This window comes from Artemia franciscana, chromosome 7 (genome assembly GCF_032884065.1).
Source record: "Artemia franciscana chromosome 7, ASM3288406v1, whole genome shotgun sequence".
In the NCBI taxonomy this organism is placed as follows: domain Eukaryota; kingdom Metazoa; phylum Arthropoda; class Branchiopoda; order Anostraca; family Artemiidae; genus Artemia; species Artemia franciscana.
In genome coordinates this window covers 6176158-6184424 of record NC_088869.1, presented here as the reverse complement: position 1 = coordinate 6184424, position 8267 = coordinate 6176158, and the positions used below count along the sequence as shown (strand labels likewise).

The 8267-nt window shown below is 34.3% G+C and overlaps 1 long non-coding RNA gene across 1 annotated transcript; it reads right to left on the bottom strand.

Moving 5' to 3' along the window:
- Positions 1-2496: 2496 nt before the first annotated feature.
- On the bottom strand, positions 2497-7749 carry LOC136028773 (uncharacterized). Its single transcript, XR_010617873.1, has 2 exons — positions 7642-7749; positions 2497-6361 (listed from the first exon to the last, which is right to left on the bottom strand). It is a non-coding gene; the product is annotated as an uncharacterized LOC136028773 (long non-coding RNA).
- Between the last annotated feature and the right edge of the window lie 518 nt (positions 7750-8267).

The window sequence follows — 8267 nt, the reverse complement described above, 5'->3', positions numbered from 1 at the left end:
CTGAAAGTTTCCAGAGGCTTACACCTTCAGTTTTAATATAAACATTGGAAGTAAGTATTTAAATTAAAATTCTGAGGCACTCCGGAGACTTGAAAGTAATTTTCAAATGTTAAGCCAGTCATCTTTGTCGATGAGGGTCTTAGAGCTTTCCCTTGTCGATGCAACTATTATAAGCTAATAGAAATAATTTACATTTGAGCCAAAGAAGACCTGTTTCTATGATTTTCGCAACTATTCAACAGCTCGTTGTGACGCATTATAAGTAAGGAGCGACTCGGCCCGATAGCAACCAAACTCTAAAAAAAAAGATTTCTTTAAAAAAGAAATTCTGTATTAACCTGAAGGCCCAATAAGGGGTGGAAATGTTTGTCCGACTTGTAAAAACGTAACAAAATGCATGAAAACACACTCTTGATGCGTTTTTTACAATTTGCTCTGCCCCCCCCCAAAAAAAAATACCACCGCCACCCCCTCCCAAGCAAAAGTCCTGGGATCATATATCAATTTCTACCTCGACCCTCCCCTCGTCTCTCCCTTAGATCTAGTTCTATATTTACCCGAAGGCACAATGAGAGTTGGGGTATTTTGGCATTAAAATGCACCATTGAGGCATCTCTTTTCCTTCCTAAAAACAAAACAATCAAAGAAGCTAATTGTAGCAAAATTCTTATATACAAATGTTTGGAATTGTGTGTGTTTTTTTTTTTTTTTTTTTTACCGAAGAATAATCATGGAAAAAACAACAGCAAACAAACAACAGGGAATTTACCAAAGACAAAGAAATTTGTTTAGATCGTAAAATATTTCGATTCTCTTCCAAAAGCCGTCCACAGCAAACGATGTGTATAAATTAAATAAAACTTACAATAAAATAAAATCTTTAAAACTAAAAAAATTGAAACAGTCCCAAGTTTGTTGTTTTTATGATAGGAAAGCAATGTGGTCTTCGTCATTATTTAAAAATTATGGATGTAAGTTGTTTGTTTTTTTTCTTTTTATTGTTTCCTCAAGGGATGATTGTAACAAACCATATGTCCTCGAAGATCGGCAGAGGGCTCACAATGTATTTATACACCAGAGACCACTGTCATGGAGGTTCGAGCAGAAAATAAAAGTTCTAGTGCTCTTTTTAGATGACCGAAAAGATTACAGGAGAAGTAGACCCCCTCTCACAGCTCCTTTTCCTCAAAATCGTTCGGTCAAAATTCTCAGATAGCCCTGTTGTTCAGCACAGTTGAAAGGCCCAAATACTACTCTCACACCCCCAGGGGAAAGGTCTTTAAGCTATAAGAATTGCTCATTGTTTACGTATAGTATCTGTTGTTGGGAAGTATGCAGACATTTTTGGGTTGGGGGAGGGACACATCTTCTACTCGGGGGCATTTCTATGGGAATAAAATTTCCAGGGAACTTTACCAGAATTCCTACACAAAATTCTTTTTATATGTCTTGGTTTCTCTTTGCCAACTCAATTTTACGCGTGGAGATGCTAAAGGTAATTGTTCGAGGTAAATTTTCACCAGGATTAATTGTCTAGAGGATATTTCCGCGGGGATAGGGATTTTTCCGTGGAGGTGGAGCCAGATTTCCTGGCATTATTTAGAAAAGGATTAAAAATAAAATAAAAACAAATTTTTTCAACTGAAAGTAAGCAGCGACATTAAAACTTAAAACGAGCAGAAATTATTACATATTTGAGGGGTGTTGTCCTCCTTAACACCTCGCTCTTTACGCTAAAAATGACATTTCGTCCCAATTCCTTAAGAACGACTCCTGAAACACAAAGTTCGTTTAACTAGAACAAAAGTACTAAAAAATTCCAGCCTGAAGAACGAGGTGTTGAGGAGGGGACAACCCCCTTCATATATCTGATAATTTCTGTTCGTTTTAAGTTTTGATGTTGCTCGGTTCTTTCAGTTGAAAAAACTTTTTTTTGTACTTAATCTTAAGCATGGCCATGATTTTGAAAAACGATAAAAAAATTAATTTTAAAAAACATTTTTTTTCAACTGAAAGTAAGGAGCAACATTAAAACTTAAAACAAACAGAAATTAATCCGAATATGAGGGGGCTAGTTCCTCCTGACATCCTAGCTTTTATGCCAAAATTGGACCTTTTGTCAAAATCCTTTACAAACGCCTATAGTCGGTAACAACTAATTTGTAACAACAGGTTAACAAGTAGGACGTTTTTTTTCAGTTTTTTTTTCTTTTCATAGCCCGTTTTCACACTCTTTGACATAGTTGGGATGTAGAACTCCTAATATGAAAACGGTTTTGGCTAATAGCAGCAACCAGTTCCCTACCCAAGCAAATGTTGCCTTATGAAAAATTAAATACTTCAGAACGTATATCCACCTACCTTTGAAATTTACGTCGTTTAACCTAAAACATTTTGGTGGCACTAGAACAGTTGCTCTTGCATGAAAAGTTATTTTTCAAATAAATAAGTAAAAATAAATAAGGGTCTCAAAAACCAATGGAAAAAAATCACATGTCTCCAGTAAAAAATTTATTCAAAATACATCCCACAAGTCGAAAATGCAGAAGTTACTACAAATAAATAAACAAAACAGTTTACCATCACCTCTGCAGACCTGTATAAAAAACAAAACAATTGGAAAAACACAGGAATATTCCTTCGAAGCAGCAAGACACTTTGTTTTGAAGAAATACATTTGGAGGTATTATCAAATTACTAATACAATTTCTAACCAAACATTCACAAAGAGTGTTAGACAACAATCAGCTACTACTACTACTAGAGACAACTCTTCACAAAACCAACCCGTCGATGCCAATCCACCTCCACTCACTCGTCCTCCGTCCCACCCTGTTCAGAGCGTCTCTCTTTTCTCCGTTCCACGTAGTTACCACTTCTTTTAAAGCCCTATTTGCATTAGCGTGGTAAGGGTTATAAGCATTCAGGACCTTAGGAAGTTTACACAAAAATTTCGGAGAGTAGATGACCTTTTGTCAATTCATGCAGAAGTCTACCAACAACTCTTGACAGAACCAACACACTTGATGGCAATCCACCTCTCGTGACTCACCCTCTGTCCCACATACTTCAGAGCATCTCTCTTTATTCCGTTCCATGTAGTTACCACTTCTTTTAAAACCCACCTTTATTTGGTGTAGCAAGGGTAATAAGAATTCTACACATTAAGGAGTTTACGCGCAAATCGTGGAAAATAGATGAAGTTTTGCTCAATTGCATAAGTCGATTAGAAGAAGCCAATTCATAGCGTAACAAAACGAGAGAAAATTTCGAACCAAAAAGAGAAAAAAAATAAAAAACTTTCAAGATTTGACATTTGAGCTGATTCCTGAAAGTTTTATTCACCTAAATCATCTACTTATCTTCAAAACGCCGTAAAGTTTTTCTGGAAACCCATACCCTGTTTACCCTATCGAGTACATGAAAATATACTAGGCAGCTTTTGTGCGAGACATAATCAAACATTTCTTAACCCAGTCATGGTCGGTCCCTTTTACCTCCTCCAAAGCACCTATGCCTTTACAAATACAACCAATGGCCAAAGAGCCATTAGAGAAACTTTTCCTACTTTGCAACTGATTACCTCAGATAGCGTTACATGCACTCTTTAGTTTTGAGCACAACAGTATCTCCCTTGAAGATTTATGACCTCCGGTTATAAAGACAAAAAAAAGGACCATGTTCTACTACAGGTTTCTGCAAGGTTTGTGATTCCAAAGCTTCAAAATTAAATAGCCCAAATTGAAATAATTGTCATCCTAATTACAAGGAAACTATAAACTTTATGAATAGATTCGAACAAAACGAACGAAAAAAAATTGTTTTGGAGAGCAGACATTTCGAAATAGCAAAAATGTAATTGACAAAAACAATTGTCTTCTACAGCTCTCCGAAACAATACGTGAAAAAAGTTCCAAGTATAAATTGAAAATCCCAATTAAAATAATTGTTACCTTTACAAAAAAGAAGTGCTGACGTTTTAGTAAAATACAAGCGTACCTACGTGTCTACACATATCGTATGCAAACGTAAAATGGTTGCCACTACGGTCCGTTCCTAAAGTACTACATTTGCCCGAATTTTCGTGCCACAGAGCGATTTTCGGTGCTAAAAATTTGACTGTAATAGTGCTAATATAGCACTTTCGTGATGCAAGTGAGGATGTACTACACATATTGGAATAGTGCTAAAATAGCACGTCCGTGCTACAGAAAACATTCCTAATAGGCATGGTTCTGAAACAATGACACTTCAAAACGTTAACGGGAATACAAGAAACGTTTTCAAAACGTCTAAAGGGAGTATCTGTATATCACATTTTAATATCTGTTCACACAATTTAATTCACATCACACATTGGCACCTACAAGAAGCTAAGGTGATCCCTAAGTCTAGAGCCGTTTTCCATTTATGTGTTTTTCTCTTAAATTTGCTTAGAAACATTTAAACGGAACAAATTGTGCAAGAACAGCACCAATGTTGTGCTTATTATTTGGGAAAGATGCACAATGATTTTCTCACAAATATTCTTGAAATACATAAAAAAGTTAAAACTCTCCCATAAAATTCGTGTAATGTACTAATAAAGAAATATTTAAAGGGTTGACGAATATAAAGTAATTCCATTTATTTTGAGCCAAGCACAAGGATTTGATTTGCCAAAACTGTCAATAACACCTTCAAGCCATTTGCTCAAAAATTTTTTACAGAGCCCAAAACCTCGCACAAGCGAAGTGTATAGCAAGTTACTTCAAACAAAACAAAACTCGTATGTAACTGACAAACATTAATTGCTCCCATTTTTCCTGAGAAGGACTTCACTTCTGTGTATTTTTCAACAGAATCTCAGAGCCACTTACTAGAGAAAACTTGAAATGAAAAACTTATCAGTCAAAAAATCGTATATGCATTAATCGGCTTTGATTTGTGTTTGCAAGAAAAGTGTACTTCTGGCAACACTGCTGGGGCCAAGCATAATACAAGAGGTCCTTAAATAGTTTGGAGAGAGGTCGTAAGGAAATATTTAAAGGAAGCAGAAACTGCCTGGGAAGGATTCAAGGGTGCATCTTTAAAAAAGATAGGGGTAAAGAAGAAGCAAAAAGTCTGCTGTCTTGGTTACATGCAGCTTGGTGCTGCGCTGAGTTGTCAATAGTAGTAGCAGTAGTAGAACAGATTTACTTTCTCCAGTTTTGTGGTATTTCCCTTGTTTTTGGAGGGAAAATGAAAAAAAAGGAGGGAATATGAATTACAAGGCAGTTTTATTTTAATAAAGCTTAACATTAAAAAAGAAAGAAGGCACTATCAGGCATGTAAATAAAAAAACATTGAAAAGTACTATTTGAAAGCAATACCAACTTTTTTCTCTACTATTTCTTCTATACATTTCTACTTAGTAAAGAAAAGAAAAAGAATATGATATTTATTATTGCTGTAAAAATTTAACAAACCTTAATCAAGAAGTAAACATTATCACTAAGCAGTTTGTTCTCAGACATTAATGAATAGAGTCTCATCTCTCCTGTATTGCGATAACTACAAGTAAAGAGGAACCTTAATAGACTTAAAAGATGATCCACAAAATAGGAACATATAGTTAGGGCTTAAAGCACACATAAAAAGTCTTCAGTTTCTTTGATATGAATATTGCTTGTTAAAACCAAACCTATTCGGAAGATCTGATACTAACAAAATAAATTCAAGCAAATTCAAAATAACTTATGACAGATTAATAAATTCTCTTGCGAATTCTTATCAGTATGAAACCTTTTATAGTTTAATAAATATTTTTAATACACATAAATTGGTCGTTTGAATAAATTTATCGTTCAGTCAACAGGGCAACACTGGCTTAAAAACAAGGCTGTAGGGGAGGGTACCAGGTTTGATCCCCCCCCCAATTTTTTTTTATTCAATTCGTAAAAGCGTTACAAGATGTTTAGAAACACATCTTAATGCGCTTTTTTAAGTTTTCTTCAGCCCCCTACCCCCCAAAAATACCCCCGAACGAAGATCCAGGATACACCCTGGCTTCAAAATTACATCACTATCATCAAGGATAGCTTGAAGGCATGCATAAAACCCGACTCTCTTTTTTAACATTACATGTTAGGTCTATTGATAATCTACATTATATACATTTTGTGGTCCAAATTTTCCTTTTACCGCTTACAATGATAATAATAATAAAAATTAAAACAAAATCCTAAAACAAATTGTAAAGCTATCATTTTGGTTCAAGAGGCTTAAATACCCATTTGAAATAGTTATCTCCTTCACTACACGGAAGCATTGCGAGTTTTCTTGTGACTGCATGAACAGATAAGCATTTCTTCAGGGTTTTGTGGTACATCACATGGGTTTGCTGAAAAAAAAAAGAGACATTAACGACGAGGCAAGATTACTTAAATTATGACCAGCATACTCATGGAGATAAAAAAAAACATCCCATGTGTAATAAGTTTTAAAACATTTATTTTTTGTAAGAAACTTTCTAATACTAAAATATCAGTGACCAAACAGCTAATTTTACCAACTCTCGGCTAAGAGACAACCACAACCCTCCACTCAGATTCGCTCAGAACACCAAGTAAATTTTCTTTTTTTAACTTTATTTTTTTAGGTGTGTCTTATTAATTCGTTTGACACATTTTATTCTGCTGAAACTTTTCCTTCCTTTTTGCACGAAGGACTGAGGGACTTTCAGCCAAAAGGTTAGCATTGTTTTATCTCTTCCACGGGATGAAGATTTTTCTTTGTTTATTTATTTTTACATCTTTCTTACTCAATCAAGATGTAAGATTCTCCCCCTTTTCATTGAAACAACACACTAGATATAATTTGCACACATAGAATAGACTAATCTTGCAAAGAGAAAAATTCTTTTGAAGAGTAGACCATATCTCAAAAATTCACGAATCGAAGTTTATCTGGTACTTGTTAATCATACGGAATATACTTAAGAATTTTGATCTGCAAGATCTGACAAAACTCGGTTGAGCTATCTGTATTTGGAGACAATTAGCTTAGGCTCAGGGTAAAACTATTTTGTAGGTATATTTTAATTAAATATTTAATATTTAGCGAATTTTCTAATATCTCTGTAAAATTACAAAAGATAATTTTCACGCTCTGAAATTTTCAAAATGTTCGGTTCTATCTTGTAAACACACATTTTAACAAAAAGGAGCCCTCGGTAAATGTATGACAGTTCATGTTATTGACTTACCAATAAAGTGAATATACCACTCGATGCTTTTTTTTTATGCTCTTTATGAATATAACAATAGCTTCAATTGCAAATTCAAATTTAAGCACTCTTTGACCTAATCTAACCTAAACTAACCTTATTATAAATAATTTTGGCACTAAGAAAATGTAGTATTATTTTGTCGAAGGCGACCGAGAAGACGGCGCCTAGAAAATGTAGGATTATTTTTTCGATTACTTATACTTTAATTGAGGATTCGTCTTTTTAAGAGCTAAAAGAGCGCTTAAATTTGAATTTGCGATAGAAGCGATTATTATATTCGTAAAGAACATAAAAAAATTCATCGGGTGGTATGTTCACTTTATTAGTAAGTCAATAATATGAACTGTAATATGTTATATCACTTATTAAGTCGTTAAGAAGAGGTTTATTACCTCGTCGTATTGCCAAGGTCCATCAACAGTTCCTAGCCTGCAAACAACGAGCTTGACACCTTGGCCATCCGCAATGATACATCTCTCTCCTGTCATCAGTTGACCGTCCAAAAAGGGGCTACATCACGAATTTTTTTTTTTTTTTTTTTTTGACAAAAGGAGCGATAGGCTTTTTTACGAATTTAAAGTATTTATTCGTGAATAACTAATAAATGCCAAAAAAATCGTAAGGGAATGAAAATATTGCTCACGAGGAATTAAAAACCCATATCCAATATCCTTAAAATAGAGACTTTTTTTTAGATTCCAAAATTAATTTTTCCTTAGGAAACTGCCGTAAGCTGAACAAAACTGAATTGCAGAAAAATACAAAGCAGTAAGGACTCGTACACAGAAATGAAAGAGAGTACCCCCTCCCCCACTCATGGTAATAACGTAAATATTGTCTCCTCTATGATAAAAAAGAAACCAAATTGAGGTATGAATTATCCTCTGAATTAGTCTTAAAAATTTCGATTTCCGTGATTTCTCTTAATCTTAATTTCTATTAGATCAGTCAAATATTCCTTTCAAATTGTTAATGATTTGTGTGGTTTGTATCGTTTTATTTCCCATGTTTAAATGAG